Source organism: Cupressus sempervirens, chromosome 4 (genome assembly GCF_028749045.1).
Source record: "Cupressus sempervirens isolate cs-2001-9-10 chromosome 4, ASM2874904v1, whole genome shotgun sequence".
Taxonomy (NCBI): Eukaryota; Viridiplantae; Streptophyta; class Pinopsida; order Cupressales; family Cupressaceae; genus Cupressus; species Cupressus sempervirens.
The window spans coordinates 539,818,308-539,836,662 of record NC_143121.1 but is presented as its reverse complement, the minus strand read 5'-3'; positions in this window follow the sequence as shown (position 1 = coordinate 539,836,662).

Genomic DNA, 18,355 nt, shown 5'->3' with positions numbered 1-18,355 from the left:
GTCATTCATTTGTGAGATCTACACGATGTATCATTCTCCTACATTATTTTTCATCATATATGTATATGTGCTTCAAACTATTTATACCATGAGTAACTATAATTGATGTTTTCTTATTTTAGTGAATAGTTATCATAAATATTTCACCCGAGATAAATAATTTGAGTGGGTCCATATCCTTGAAAGTGGCACCAATGATAGTTTTACTAGCCATTCATTTTTTAGTCAATATCATCCACGTAAGGATAATGTACCAGTAATTGGTATATTATTCCCTTCAATACATTTTGGTAGATCTAGACTTCATAATGCATTTTATGATAGACCACTTGTATATCTATGCATTAGAGCTTTTGGAGTTGTTGTGGAAGAGATTTAATCAAATGTTGATTTTTATGTGTGTGGAGAATTTAATATTTTATTTGATCTCTAATTTTTTGTTGAACTGTTGAATTTTTATTTCATATCAAGAAGATAACATCGAGAATATTCATAGTGCATCTATTTACCCTGTATAATACTCCAAAATACTAACATCTACCCTCAATACAAAAAATCAACCTTACTAGCTATCCACAAAGAGTTTTTAATAGAAAATTATGTACTCAAAAATATAAAGGTAAGAGGATCCATTCCTCACTGTTGGAACTAGTAGTAAAGTGCACTAGAGAGGGCATGAATAGATTGGCTAGAACCTCTTTATCTAGATCTAGGAGCCTCCAATTTCCTTCACGTTTGAGCTTTTGCACAAGTTGGGCAAGTGAGATGTTGAACTCATCGATGTCCTTCATAGTGGCATATCAATGACCTATATTAAAATTCTCCATAGTGCCTTTTCATGCTTACACAATCTGTAGGAATATGGATTCTTTAAGCTTAAGGACAACAATTACCTACAATGCAACATTAGAATAAATGAGCCTCCTAAGAGACTCAATAAGGCACCTTACTTTTCCTTAAAATATATCATTATTCATATATTTACAAATAATTCCAAAGAAAGATAGTAGAGAATATAGACCAAAAAACATTGGTCCATTTTGTTTTGGTAAGAATTTTTCCAAACATAACATTTTCCATAGTAAAGTTGCAGTCAAGAATAAACCCAAAAGTTCCCCAAATCTCTTGGGAAAAGAAGTATCTTAAGAAAACATGGTGAATAGACCTGGGTTGTTTACACTCAAAGAAGATGTTAAAATCCTCACTAGATTTCTTGAAACTAATTTTGTGCAATAAAAGTCTCCAAATAAAGAAAATGAGTTTAGATTTAATAGATCTTGCCCACTGATTGACAAGGCACTTCTTCCAAATGAGAGGTTCAAGAGTAAAGATCTAGCAAGAGTTCAAAATTCTCAAGAACAACTAAGGAGGAGATAATAGCTTAGTAGATTTACTTAAATTTGGATAGGTAGAGGGGGGAGGAATTAGGCCAATGAAGTTGAAAGGTATAGGAAGCAGGGGACCAACAAGAAAATCTAGAGCCTTCCTTAGTGCATTGCTGACTAGACAATACGTCCTCCAATGAGTTTCTGGTAGGAAATTTTTTTAAATTTCATATCAAACCATTGTATTAAGGCATCATTACTACAAATATCCCTAAAAGTGAAAATTCCAAATTTAGCCCTTTTGCTAAACACCCTTGTACAAGAGCAAGTGGTTTGCCATTGCTTCTAAGATTCCACCAAATAGAACCCTATCCACACCATTTATTGCATTTCTCTTTCCCCAATTTATTACCTAGAAACGATTTGACTTTGGCATAGATTTTCCACATCAACCTGAACACATTGGATCCTCCCACTATGGTTTTTCCTTCCAGGGATAAGATGTCCAATCACTAGTACATTAGGCCTCCATTTTTGACAAAAAAAATTGAGGATAGGCCAATTTGGCTTGTCAAATCTACTTTTTCTTAATATGATCCTAAAAAGGTCACAATTAATTTGATGAAACTTAAGTATGTTTCTTGAGATTTTGACAAAACATAAGGTTTAGGTCAAAATTTTGACAACATTTATGTTTATTGTCAAAATTTTGATGTTGTCAAGAAAAAAAGAAAAAAAAAAGAAAACATTTCATTTTGTACTTGTCAGATGGAAAGTGCATGGGAGGGGTTTTGCACTGCATTGTCTGCACGCAAGGAAAAACATGGTGTCAGTTAGGTAAGCTATCAATGCCTACATTTATTTTGGAAAATGGAAGGGAAACAAAAAGTCAGTAAATTTTGATTAAATAATTGTGGCCTGCATGAATATGAAAATCTTCGTGTTATTGGAATAGAAATTCATTTCCATCTTCACCTATCAGTATATCTTCAAGTCAACAAATCCCATGTTCGATACCCTGGTCTAGTGAAGGTGAGAAAAGCTCTAAAACCTTAGGACAAAAACCATGTGAGGAAGATTGTTTTAAAAGTAAAAGATGGATAGTCTTGATTCATTGTGATATATATGTTCCATGTGTGTAGGTAACAAAATATTTCAAATTTATTTAGATTGTTAACAGTAATAAAATATCCAAGATTCAAGGGTTGATGGTTATTCCAGTGATTAATTACAAATTATCAAGAAATCCAAATCATAGGTGTTGAGTATATGTTCATGCTTGTTGTAGTGTTTGGTTTATCATATTTTTCTTGCCACTATGAAGATTAAATTTATAAATCACCATTATTGTTGTTAATATACAAATAAAGTATGTAGTAGTTGTGTACTGCTTGCATTAATTGTTGTTATGAATGCCATCAAGAGATGACATTTCCTTGAGTAGATTGTAAGCATAGGGCATCTTAATTCAAACTTTTGGGTAGGTGAGGATGCTAGAAAAAAATGTGTTGCACTACTATGAGCAACAAGGGTATTATTTCTGCCAATTGTACCACTCGTACAGAAGAATTATAGAGGTCACACTCTACATATTTGTAGGTTTTACATGGGGTTAGGGAAACATAAAAGAGTATTAAGGAGGAATCTTTACCTATGTAGGCTGTAAAAGCTTAGGTCACTTTTTTGGAGATCTAACTCATTTTATTTGTCCTCATAATATAAATTGTGGGCCCTCTTTTTGCTTCCTGGTTGCAGATAAACAAGGGACAAGGTACTTGCGAAATAGCTAGTTAAGCTCAAAAAATAAGTTTAAAATGGTTCATGATTCTTATTCAAGTCTAGCACTGTTATCTATTGTTAAAGTGGCAATTCTGCTATTCATTTCTATGGTGGGATATAATACATATAAATTAATACCATTACTAGTGATCTAAGAGCTAATTTTGTAACTATTATGTTTAATTTGTTTGTTGCATATGTGAGGGAGCTTATCATTGCATGCAATGACCAAAACCAGGTAATAGAATTAGCAACTACGTATACAAGTTTTTATGAAGATAAATAATTTTAACCTAGGAACTCAACATTATTTGCCATCTTGTTTACATTTTTTATTTTCAAAGCTTTGAACAATTTGATTCTTTAAGGAAGTGTGTAAGTACTAATGTAATTTTTATTCATTGAGTGGAATATTTAAGTGGGCATTTTATCAAAAATTGTCAAAACACCTACAAATAAATAAGCCTTCCAAACCAACTTGGTATAGTGGCATTATAGTAGGTTAATTTGAGAATGAAGCTATGTAAGAATCTGAACTCCAATATGCAACAATATGATTAAGAAATCCAATGCAATATGAAAACTTGAAAGAAATCAATTCTAGAAGCATATCATTCTCCAAACACATCAAACCTAGTACATCAATTTGTCTATTATTGAATGTGTAGGAATAACTACTGACTAAGATCATACATTCATATTTTGAATCCTAACATTAAAAATAATGTTTTACATATATTGTTTTACCATTTCCGTAGTGACCTAGGTTTGTGGCCTCCTTGATTTCCCCTACTGCCTTCTCACTTACACCCGATATGTGCAAGTTTGCGGACAATGGTTATGTCACCCGATGCCATTAGGAAACTTGAACAAGAAAAACATGAACAACAACAAGAATGTAGCAAATTTGCTGGTAAAACTCAATTTTTAAAATTCAGTTTGGCAAAAACTTGTTCTCAACTCGTACAATTGTCTTTGACAAGGCTTAAATAGGATTTTTAATATGATTACCACCTTAGGAAAGGTAAAACTACCTCACATTTCAAATATCTTACCTATTTCTCCAAGGTTGCACAAAGTTGCAACATGGCAACTTTGTCAATTTTTGCAATTTTGTAATTTTTGCAAAATTTACAATTTCATTACAGCTTTGGGCTTCCTTGCCAACAATGGAGGAAATAATGAAGGCTTATGATGTTTCAAACCTCATTACACCTCACTCCACCTTATTTCATGCCTTGTGACCATGTTGTGGTTGTTTGACCACTGTTGACCACCTAGGAAGCTTTTTTATGTTTTAACCAAGAAATCGAATGAAACGAATGCAAAATGCAATTTAAACCAAGCATTTAGGTAAAAACAAAAACTTAGGTTATTAAGAACCTTTATTCCATAATCAGGGCCCAAATTCGAGTCTTTCAAGCCAAAATTGGGATGCTCCTGTACCAATTATGGTGTGAAATAGTGAGAAGGAAATCTCAAACAAGGAATACCTTTAAACCATCCCTAACTAAACACAACAAGATCATAAAATCACTGGGGTACTTCACCATGAAAATATACACAGTTTCTTGTTTCTTGTTTCGACAAAGGCAACTTTCTATTTGCACCTCTATACAATAGCACCTATTGATCAAGTTTGCATCTCACAAGGTTAATAAAAAACCTACTAGTCAAGTCTACACCCTCCCAAAGAATTCAACATAGGAAACTTTTTGTTTGTACCTAATTGCAATTAGAACACATATTGATCAAGTTCACACCTCACAAGTTTAATCAAGCAACATTAGTGAACAACACTACAAATTCATTCATATCTTTCAAACATGATAACTCTTTGTTGTCACCACTTTCATAAAAACATGTGCAATAAGATCACCTACTAGTCATGTTTGCACCCTACCAAGATATTCAACATAGGAAACTTTCTATTTGCATCTATATGGTATACAAACACTATGGTCAAGTATGCACCTCACCGGCATGCTTGCACCTATAATGATATTAAGAGTCATCTGCGTGTACAACAATTTCACATGTTACTATAGTTGTATTTTCATTTCTTATGGATTAAATCAAACCAGTTGTAGGTTCGGTATGGATTAATTTCCATATATTCTCTAATCAAAGCTAACAACAATAGGGATTGTAGCTTTTCAGGCACTAGAAATTATTTGTGCATTCCAAACATGATGAATAGACCATTGCTAGTTATTGAGTTTGCTAAAAATCAATGTTGCTTTGAGTTTGGATTCTTTATTCCTCGTCAACTGTCCCATTAAATGCACATATTAGTTAGGTAGATATGCATCACAAATAACTTGAAGATCCATCCATAGATTATTTTTAGCTCCGTACACATCAATCTCAATATGTAATAATGTGAATAATACTTGGTCCAAAACATAATAAAGACCCACATCCACTGTTATTTACTACAAAGAAAACATATGATTTGCCATGAAGATACTACCTATGTCTTTATGTAAAGTGGAATATTTATGTCTGTATAATGATATTGTTTTAATGAAAGCTTTTCTTATTATAATATATATTTATATTGTATAATTCATTTGATTTGTTTAGATGTCACCCTTACTGAAGAGATAGTAATATTTTTTTATTTTTTTATTATAGCATGAATATTTGCATGTGAAGAAAGTTCACACTTAACAATATGAACCTAGAACAAAATAAGGTGACAATTGCTAGATTGTGGTCTCAGTTCAAAAGAGAAGGTAATGGAAAATGTTATTGTCCTTGCAAAAAATGCAAGGGCTTAAAGAATCGAAGAATTATAATCACAATAGTTGAGAGACATTGTAGGCAACATGATCACATTGAACGGGGAAAGGATTTCCATCCTTTGGTTAGTGTGGATTTCGAAATGGTGGAACATGGAGGTGTGAATATTGAAGCAGAAGGTAATGCTCCCATGATTATCTAGACACTAATATGGTTTTTCTTCACACAACATTTTAAAACTTTTTAAAACAATTAAGTGATTCGCTTTTGTATGGAGGTTTTATAATTTTATTAAACCGAGTGATTATTTTTCGTATATCCAACTATTTTGTGGACATACGATAAATAATCACTTCGTTTAAAAAAGTTATAACACTTCCATACAAAAGAGAATCACTTAGTTGTTTTAAAAAGTTATAAAAGTGTTGTATGCAAATAAAAAAAAATTAATGTCACATTGAAGGGGGAAACGATTTCCGTCCTTTGGTTAGTGTGGATTTCAAACTGGTGGAACATGGAGGTGTGAATATTGAAGCAAAAGGTAATGCTCCCATGATTATCTAAACACTATTTTGGTTTTTCTTCATACAACATTTTAAAACATTTTAAAACAACTAAATGATTCACTTTTGTATGGACGTTTTATAATTTTTTTAAACCAGTTTTATTTTAATATTCTACTCATAGATGTTGTACCTGATTTTAAATTTAAGATTTTTGATGTCTTGTCGATACAGCTCATGTGAGAGTAAGTGGTTATGTAGACACTAATTTTTTAAATTATTTTCATACAACATTTTATAACTTTTAAAAACAATTAAGTGATTCTCTTTTGTATGGGAGTGTTATAACTTTTTTTAAATCAAGTGATTATTTTTCGTATATCCAACTATTTTGTGGACATATGTAAAATAATCATTTGGTTTAAAAAAGTTATAACACTTCCATACAAAAGAGAATCACTTAATTGTTTTAAGAAGTTATAAAATGTTGTATGAATTTTTTTTTAAAAAGATTAGTGTTTAGATAACCACTTACTCTCACATGAGCTGTATAGACAAGACATCAAAAATCTTAAATTTAAAATCAGGTACAACATCTATTAGTAGGATAGTAAAATAAAAATATGTCCCCTTAATAAAGTATGCATATTAGGCCTAGTTTGCTATTTAGACATGTCTTCAAATTCTCATTTTAAATTTAATTGTTAAATTTATAAAACTGTCTTCTCAAAACCCCTATTCACGCCTTCCGGACACCACATATAACAGGGAAATTGTTCCCTTTAAATTGTAACGATTGAATTGAAATTATCTGTCATTTCTTCTTTCTCCATTCTCGAATCCGATTGTCAAACTTATCCAAATCCGCAAAACGAGAGAAAGAATGGCGTCCATTAATTAATCCGAAGAGTTTCCTGGTACAGGTAACGTGCCTGCCATCTTCAACGGCCCCACGCTTACAACAATGAAACCGAGAGCACCGTACCGTAACAGGCACGCGCTCATTTACGCACCTTCTCATTCTTTGCCGTCAAATCCAAGATGCTCACTCTTTAACCTCAACTGCGCAGAATATCTGGATATTTTATCAGGTCAGTGTACTGCGATGGAATCAAAATCCGACTTTACTTGACATTTCTTTACAATTTTTGCTTTACAATTTAGGTTACTACAAAAAAAACAGTTCATTTTGAAAATTTTGAGGTCGGTAGGTACCTACTTACATTCGATTTCCAACTTGTGTTGTTGGAGTCGGCCAGGGTTTGTTTTGAATGGCGAAAACCCCTGATTAGACAAATATTTCGGATTTATTAACTACAACAAAAAAATTTCAAGTCAGAAGACTTGCGGTTTTCAAATTAATATATTTATTTGTCAAATCAAGAGAATTGTATCAGCTAGTTAACGAATTCGGCGGTGACGCCAGGCCCAGTGTTACGGTCGTCTGTGTCGAAACCCTAGGGCACGGAGACACGAGCAATTCGTGTTTTCTTATTGTTTATTCCTTTATTGATGTTGTTTAGGTAATTCTTGCCGCTGCCATTACTCAAAGAAGGTAGGAGTGCAGACTCCAATGGCGTCGGTGCCGTGCGAGGCTCGTAGTTGATTTTGATGAAGAAGCAATTTGTCATCTAGCCTAGTGCGCGAATATTTGTCTCTTTTCCAGATTTCTGGACTCGTTTTTCTCCTTCTTTTTCTTTTCTTTGTTTTTTTGTTTTTTTCCTCTATGAGTGGCGATTGGCCATGAAAATAACAAAAGCTCTACAAGCTAGAGTACGGCCTAGTGTAATATATAGATCAACGAGAAATTTAAAAATAAATATAAATATATCATTGGAGAGTGAAAATAAAAAGATATAGGGAGATTTTTTCAAAATTATTTAAAAAGTGTATAATTTATGTAAAAATATTTAAATAAATAATTTAATTTAATCTTTTAAAACTAGAAAATTAGAAAATTTTCAATTATTTTATAACAAAAAATTATTAAAGATAAAATTTATCCAATTCTAAATAGTGATCTAAAAAATTAATAACAAATATTTTACATTATGTTGACAATTACACCATGATTATGGATACTACTAATTTCACAAAAAAAGAGAAAGTAAAAAACTAGAATATTTACTATTACAATACTAAATAATGGAACCTATTAAAATTACTAAACACATAACTTGAAAGAGTAGAACATACAAATATAACATTTAATAGAAATAATAAAGATTTAGGCACTATTATCCATATATCACCTCTAAACCGACATGATGTTGCCTTTGCCAAATGTCACAATTTCATTTTTACGAATTTTTTCTTTTGAAGAAATGAAAAGACTCATAGCAAAAATGGACACAACCAATAGAATGATAGAAAATCAAATTAAAGTTTTTCATTTAATAAGAAAGTTTAGGCAGACCATAGTATAAAGAGCAAATTTTGAAAGTTGCAGGACTACCAAAACAATGATTAATACAAAATAGTTGATTGAAAACTATAGTCTTTGCCTATAAATAAGCGGGACTAATAAAAAAATAGATTTGAAATCTTTTACCAATTTCATCAATCAATCAGAGGAAGAAGAGATCTATTAACTGTATTTTATTTGTATATAAAAGACTTTAAGATAAGATAAGATAAGATCAGATAAATTTATTAATGTCCAATGGGAGACCAACAAGGGTCTATGGGACTGAAAACTTACAGAACAAGAAGTAAAGAACCAGCAAACCACCAAACAGTGGTCAGGAAAGCAAACAAAAGAGAAAGAGAACCAGATACGAGACACAAACTAAGGGTTCTTCCTAGGTTGGAAGAAGTCCAACACTTAGGGATACAGACCCAAGCAAGGGAGAGCATGTAGCCGTCTTTGAAATCTGTTGGTGAGATGACGCTAATGAAGATGAAGATGAGGATGAAAATAAGCTCTATGGGGTTGCACAGATCTGGAGTGAACAATGGGTGCATATAAGTTGCACCATAGCCACTACCGAAGAAGAGATCCACTAATTTTGGACATCTAGAATTCTTAATCTATCAATCAAAAATTGACAAAATTTTTGGTGAACTTGTGTAGGTGATTGAAGAGCTTTGCTCGTTTTTCTCTTCTTCTTTTTTCCTTTATGACTAGTGATCGACCATGCAAATTGTTTATAATAAAATAATGTGGATTTGAAATATTTTACTAATTTCATCAATCAACTAGGGGAAGAAGAGATCTATTAACTTTGGACACCTAGAATTCTTAATTTGTATATCGAAATTCGACAATTTTTTTGGTGAACTTGTGTAGGTGATTGAAGAGCTTAAAGCTAAGATTTTGATGTTTCTACATTTATGAGCTCAAATTGGTTGAAAATTGTCAATTCATAGCCCATTATGTTCACCCCCCACTAGCTGCTCACCAAAAAAAAAGTACTTTTTGTAGAAATGGACCAATCAACAACCAAGAAAGCTAAAAAATGATCAACTATTATTACATGTGTGATCGACTATTAGTATGTGTGTTATTGACTATCAATACATATGTTATCATTTTTTGTAGCTTGTTAAAAGCGGCAATTAGGATTATCTATAACAATATTGCATCGATCATTAAGCCCCGAGCAACTACTAGGTCTCTTTCCTTATATAAATTATTGAGGATTTGATATCTAAAATGCATAGATGTGATAAATTATAATGCATAACATGTTTTTAATACTATAAATATAAATTTAATATGATTACTTAAAATAAGTAGATAGATACAAACCTTTGTGCCACCATAAATAGTGCAATCTTTTGATCAATAACACAAAACGTGATTCCCCATTTTATTTCTATAATATTACTAGAATAAGCTACAATAAAATAATAATAGTAGCAATTGATTAATAAATTAACTAACAATTAGTTGCCTCCTCTCACCTACCCCTAGGACATCAACTTGTACTCAATAGTTACTAGTCTCATCCTACTATTCAATAAATGATTACCTGGAGATTATTGCATTAATAAGACTTTATTTTTTAAATTAAAATATTATGAAAGAATAATAAAACATAATTATTTTAATTTTCTTCTTGTAAAATTCATAATTAACATCCTAATCTTCATATAATTGTTGAACAAATTTAAATATAACATCAAAAATAAATATTTCAACTTTAAACCTACAAACTCACATTAAAAGTATTGACAATCTTTGTATATGGATACCATTTATAATCTACATTATATTTCTATTTTAAGACAAATATGTTTGACCATTAATACCCAAAACCACTCCCACAAAGTGGCAAATTAGTACATCATATAAAAAAAGGCTCTTTAATGCCTATTCAAAAAATAAACTATCAATGCTTCGCAATTATTTCATTTTGAAAAGACAAATGCCTAGACTACCTAATGGGAGTCATTGGATTCATCCTATGCTCACCTCACTTTCCCTCAACTTCATTGCCACTTTGCTTATATGGAACATGTAAATACTAACCTTGTTTGTCTATATGCTCCTATTACACTTCCATATTTCCATTAAATCTTTCTACTGACATCCAATCCCTTATGTTTTGGAATTAGGACATCATTTCAATATGTCAATATAAACTTAGGAAGTATATACTTCCATTTAAATTATTTCAAGAAGAAAAAGGTAAAAATGTGCAAATCGGCCACTCCCAAGTTATCTCTATTCCACAAAATGTTGTTGAAAAGGAAAATAGCTAGAAACAACAATTTAACTTTATCAACTTGAAATCATTGTTGTAGCTAAAAACAACAATTTAGCTTTATCAAGTTGAAATCATTATTGTATTTGGTGAATGATGTAGAAATATTTCCTCACTTATAATAATTTAATACAAAGTTTCTTCTCTATACCACAAATGCATACACTTTGTGGCTATACAATCTCTTTCTTCTCATATATGGAAAATTCTATTTTTAAATTAAAACTATATATCAAGTAGACCCACCCACAAGGCCTCATTATTAATTTATTTTTTAAAATCTTATGCCATCATTTATGGAACATAAAGGGCCAACCATGTTTGACAAAGTATAAGCATATTGAGAGACTATGTACCACATTAAGTACATTTTTACAATGTATAAGCATATCGAGAGGTTATGTACTACATCAAATCCATTTCATATTTTATTGATTGCTTGGACTCTAGAAGAATTAAGGAAAGAAAATCTTAATAGAACACACTCGGACACAATCTATATATTTAGATGCACTTCCCCATCTTTTATGTATCCTTTAATAATATAATAAATGAAGGTCTTAAAAAGAGAAATTATGGCAGTTATTTATGATGAAACTTTTTAAGTATATATTAATTATATAATGTATTTTTATGGAAAAAATGTTTTTTATATAGATAATATATTTTATTATATAAAAAGAATGGAAGATTACATTACAAAATAGAGACTAATAATTATATTAATCAAAATTTTGAGCTATTCTTTCGATAACAATATTTTAAAACTCTAATTAAATTATTTAATGTATAGTGTTAAGAATAACAAACCTCACAATACAATTAAGAGGGGTTGTATTAGTTGTGTGCAAAAATTATTAATTCTGAACTTTTCAACCAAATCACTAATGAAAGATATAGCAATGTAAAATAGTATGATCAAGATATAAGCTAACAACATAAGATCAACATTTTTTATTTTTTTGGTGGCAAAATTTAACCAATTTGCAATTTGTGATGGTCGATCATGTCGATAATTTGGCGAATAATAGTAAATCAGAATGCATATCTAATTTGCCCCATAAATTCAAAATTTTGACTACATAACTGATTTCTGTCATCTTTTTTATTGCAAATTGGCAACCTACCTACTTTTTTTGCCACACCCCATACATGATTTTTTTGGTATTAGTTCTAGTTTGTGCAACTTTTCTAGACATATATAAAAAATCATAAATTGACATTGCACTTCATCTACCAAAATCTACAAACAGTTTTTTATTGAGTATTTTGAATATTTGCCAACACATTAATTATTTTGTAGTACAAGGGCAATAGGGAAAAATTGCCCCTCACCGCTATAAGAATGGCAACACCATTTGAAATTTGTAACGAAAATTCTATCAACACCACTAAGACCTGCCTAATTTACCAAATTTAACTTTCTTAGCTATGGAATGATGTGAAATTTTCCAAATTTAGTTTGATATAAATACATGAGAATTGGAGGTAGATTTTAAAATTCGCAAAACTTTTTTGGACTAGTTTATGATTCTAAAGGCTCTGGAATCCTCGATAAAAGATTTTGAAGAATTCTTAATACAATAATTCTCAAAGGGATGCTAACACTATGAAAACTTAAAAAGTAAGTGACGAATAATCTAAGATTGATGATTCATGAACTAGTGTTTTTGACTTTTAGTTGTTTCATATTTTATAGTATACGACTTGTTCATTTCACTTCAGAGGTTGTGGTCACCAATTTTAGAATTGTTTAGATGTTGACTGGCTAATGGATCATGTCACTATGGAAAGCTAATGGTAAGTGACAAAGACTCTATGAGTGAAGTTGTTATTTTCCTTCTTTGGATATTTGAGTTTTTACAAATTAAACCTTAGAGTTGGTTCACTTTGAGAGGCTCTAGATACAAATCATTGAGAGATTTTGTAGATGTTGAATCACTGATGAACTATGTCATTGTAAAAACTTTACGGTAAGTCATAATGAATATTGACAATATATTATGAATCATTTTATTTTTTGTCATTTTGAAATGATGTTTAACTGTGTTGATATTTTCAAGATCATTGCAAATGTAATGACACTCCCTATTTGGTATGCGTTTTCCAAGGACAATGATCTCTCTCTTTATATTGTGGATGAGACATTGACAGACATGTCCCTTCAAGGGACATGTCTACTCACTTTATTTAATTAATATAATAATTGATTATTTAATTGCACACACATTCAGATATATAGATAGATACATACATACATACATATAAATATACATGTATGTATGTATGCATGTATGTATGTATACACACAAATATATGTACATGTGTGTGTGTGTGTGCATGCACACACACACACACACACACATATAGATAGATAGATGCCGGAGTATCTTGGGTGTTGGAGCAATCTTGTGTCAACCAAAAATACTTCTTATTTTCTATAGTATGTTGTTTGTGAAGTAGTCGTTGCTTCCTTTAGTTTCATTTTTATGCATAGTTATCATCATGTTGGGGACCTATCCTTGATCCCTTTCTTAAGTGCACAAGCTCTTATGTTAGATGATTCTCAAGTTCTGTGTCATTCTTTGTGGTTTCTATTTTCCCATTGTTTTCACCTTGCATAACATGTCGATCAGATTGACACGATTTTGATTGCTTACATGGCATCTTGTGTTGTTAGGATCTAACTCAAAACTCACTTGTGGACCTACCTTCAATCGTGTGAGATTTCATATGACCATTGGTGTGGGTTTTTTTTTCTTCCAAGTATGGTCTTAAGCTGTAATTAATGCTTGACTAGTTAATGTGTGACTTAGTTGGCTATATGAGAAGCTCGATTAGATGTAGTAAAGGGGGAGAAACAAGTAAGGGATAGATAGAGATTGGATTTGTGAGATAAGACTTTGATTTTGTATACTTCTTGCTTTGTTTAAGGCCGCAGCCTAGAAGGCCTTAGTGTTGAGCATGTTGTGGTTATTCTTTATGTGAATTTAAATAATTATGCCTAAAAGATGTTGCATCTGGTTTCATGTTCTCTATGGATTCATTTCATTTATGTATAGCTTCTGTGTGTAACTCTTAGCAAGGGTAGAAGGTTGCAATTGAGTTTATTCTACATGTTGTAGTTTTCTCTATTCTTGTACTCTCCTTGTGTTAGGTGGTATCAAAGAAGAGTCCTTTCTTGTGGATTGGATCATGGAGAGCCTTTTTCGATTGGTTGTAGGGTGGTAGATCTAGAGTCTAACCTATAGCTTTCCAAAGGTTACAATCTTGCATAAACTATTATCAAGATGGTTCATGGAAGGGGAAATGTAGACAATGCTATAATGGACATATTGAAGCAGATTGCAACCAGACTGGAAGCTGTGGAAACAAACCAGAGAAGAGGTGTACACCTTGAAGATGTTAGTGTATATGTAAAATGCAGGCCTCATATACTCACACACACTTCAACACGGTCATTATCTATAAGGTCATCCCAAAATAAATATGAGATTATTCAACCAAGTAATCCAATAGTTTGACATGTTGCCTTCTAACTAGAAGGATTTTGCCTTTGCTCTCAAAACGAGAAGCAGGCAACCAGACCTCTAGAATGAAGGATTTTAAGCTATATGAGATATGAAAGATTATTCTAAGAATAAGAAAGAACAATTAATCTAAAATGGATGCATTATTAAACTATATGAGATTAATAGATTAATCTAAACGTATGCAAGATTATTCTAAGAATAAGAAAGAACAATTAGTCTAAAATGGATGCATTATTAAACTATATGAGATTGATATGCAAGAATATTAGGCTAAGAATGCAAGAGCATACGAGTAAATATTCCAGCATAAGTTTGATGCAACTTCAATTCAACCTTTTTTTAAGGAATTAGAGGCTTCTTAAATAGAACCCCAAAATTGATCGATGGTCAAGATTAATTAGAATGGACGGTCAAGATTGAAGATGAGACTCAATCATAATGGAAGATTCCTTATGAAAAGGAAGTTAACTAATTGCTTTTGAGTGGAAAAAAAGAGTTAACTGATTTTATTTCTTTTCTAATTTTTAGTTCACCCAAAGTTTCCATTTCTGAACTGAAGATAAGATTTGGAGAGAATATTTAATTTAATAAAATAGAATATGATCTCATAAATGGATAAACTTTAATTAATTGAATAATTAAATTCAATAATTAAAAAGAGGAGATATTTTATTAAAACAAATGTATTTAATTCCTTTGTACATTAGCTAAAGGGGTGGTTTTAATTTAATTAAAGTATGAACACTTATAATTAAATTAAATTAAACCAATGAGTTTATTATAAAAAATTTGAATCGATATTTAGGAATTAAATAAATAGTGTGATTAATGCAGATTAGGGTTTTTTGTATTTGACACCTAGGCCAAGTAGTGATTATCAAAATTAGAATTGCCTAGTAAAATAGGAATTAGGAATGATTGAATAGACCGGAATTGGTTAATATGAAAATGTGCCAATTTTGGGGTATTATAGTTAGTGGTGAAGAAGAGGCAACATCTAATCCTAATCCTAAACCTAATGTTGAAAAAGATGAAGAAAGGCATTTGAGGGTTTTGTTTAGAGTGAATGCTAGACTTGTTGTTGAAGTTACTTGCTGTGATGGAAGACTTGAAACTAATGTAGTATTGGATTGGATCTCTGGGATGAAAAAATACTTTGAGTATGAAGGTACTCTTGATAATAAAAAGGTTAATATTATAGTAACAAAGTTGAAAGGTCATGCTTCTCTTTGGTGGGATCATTTACAAACTGTAAGACAGAAAAGAGGAAAAGAAAATATCAAAACGTGGATGAAGATACTTGCAAATATGAAGAAGAAGTTTCTTCCAACATACTACCAAGTTAGTTTGTTGAGGAAGATGCAAAATTTAAGGTAAAAATAGTTGAGTATGAAGGAGTATACTGAGGAATTCTACAAATTAGATATCAGATCTGTACAAGTAAGTGGAGAAGGTTGCTAGATACCTGAATGGCATGGGGACATCAATTCAGGATGAGATCAAATATGTTAAGATGGATATTGTGGATGAAGTGTATCAATTTTCTTTGATGGCTGAAGAAAGATTGGCAAAGAAACATGATCAAAGACAAAAAGGAAAAGGCGACAGATTTTTGTGAAGCAAAGATAGAACAACTAGAGAAGATAACACATCTGACAGTGCAATGCAAGATAAGGGAAATTCATAATGGAAGGAAAAGCATGCTAGCAATAGAGGTAACTGCAATAGGGGTAACTATATTGGTGACACTAGGAATGATAATAGTGGAAAATTAAGAGAAGAAAGATCCTGGTTTAAAGGTACTTGTTACAAGTGTGGAGAAGGACATCGAGCATTTGAATGTACCAACTCTAGAAAGAAGATTAGAGGTAGTGACAGAAATACTTTATCTTGTGAAGAAGTTGATGAATCACCTAATGAATTAGAAAATGGTGAGAACTCGATGTTAAGAAGAATCTTGTAGAGTGAATAAATTGATGGAGAACCTATTTTGAGGAGAAGTCTATTCAAGACCAAATGTAAGATAACTAGAAAATGATGCAAGGTAGTCATTGATAGTGGAAGTTTAAATAATTTGGCATCTTAGGAATAGGCTAACAAATTGCAGTTGCAGAGATTAGGACATCCTAAGCCTTATCATGTTGCTTGGATCCAGAAGGACCATAAATTACTTGTAAGTGAATAATGCTAAGTTAAATTCAAAATTGGAAATTATCATGATGAATTCTTGTTTGATATTATGCCTATGGATTTTTGTCATATTAAATTGGATAGACCTTGGCAATGTAATAGACAAGATTTGCATGATGGTAGATTGAACCAATACACTTTTTGGGTTAATGGGAAGAAACAAATGGGTAAAAGCACAAACTTGTATCACTCTTTTGTAAAGAAAAAGGCTAACAAAAGTATAATAGTTCACCTTCAATGACATAAAAGTGATATTATTATTTATAATTTGAAAATGAAGTAAACTAATGAAATGTGTAGAAATCGATGAAGTTTAGGATTATAATTTTTAATAATTATTTGGATTAAGGATTGATATATTTTCCTAATTTTTATAGATAATATTTTAGTTACTGAAAAATGTTGAAAATTTGGCGTCTAGTTCCCACCACAAAACTATATGGAAATAAACTTATTTCCCTTTGATCTCAGACTATGTTGTACATAATATGTATAGTTAGAACAATCAAAATAAAAATTGGCTTTAGACCTATATTTTCTCTTTTATAATGATTCAAATTTCAACTCACCTGAAATTGAAAGTTTTTATTTCCCACCACATCTTTAAAAATAAATCTATTCTAACAAGAAGAAAAATTATACATTCTGGAAGAAGACTCCTCTAGAATGTCATATAATTTATATATTTTTTATATGATTTAATATTTTTTTCTTTCTCAAAATCAACATCTTTTTGAGTGTTAAAATACATACTTGTAGAATTTTTTAATTACAATATACTATATCTAATTAAAACACTGTAAATTCTATATGAGAATATTCTTGACTTTGAGCTCTATAAAGTGGCATTTATATTATTATTGAAAATATATCATAAGAAATAGTAAGAGTTATTGAAATGTCATTTTTTTGAAATAATTTTATTGCTTTAGTAATTGGATACAAACTAGTATAAAATATGCATTTGATAGACATTTCTAATTGGAAAAGTGTGAGACCATATATAAATTAGCTAGAATGAATTTATCTAGATCATATGTTTGAACAAAATTGATTTTTAGATGGAAATACTCAAATTAAGTCATTTTGATAAGTCAGCTGAAAAGGTGACACAACTTTGTTACCTTTGGTGGAAAAGTTTAATGAAAGTCATTGCACCACAGTCATAGTGTGCTTGGTTGAGGGAAATGGAAGAACTTAATGTTTGTTACACTTTGATTCCAACAAAAATTCAGAAACAAGATGAGTTAGAACATGCACCTGAGATTGAACCTTTGTTGGCTGAATTTCATGACATTATTTCTGATAATGTACTTGATGGTTTGCCTATGATGAGAAGTATAAGTCAGTATATGGATTTGATACCTAGAGCTAGTTTTCCTAATAAAGCACTGCAAAGGTTAATAGTTGATGCAACAATTGAGCTGAATAGACAAGTGCAAGAATTTATTGGGCAAGGTCTAATCAGAGAAAGTTTGAGCCCTTATATAGTACCTTCTATGGTAGCATCTAAGAAGAATGAAGAATGGAGAATGTGCACCAACTCTAGAGCCATAAATTATAACAATGGA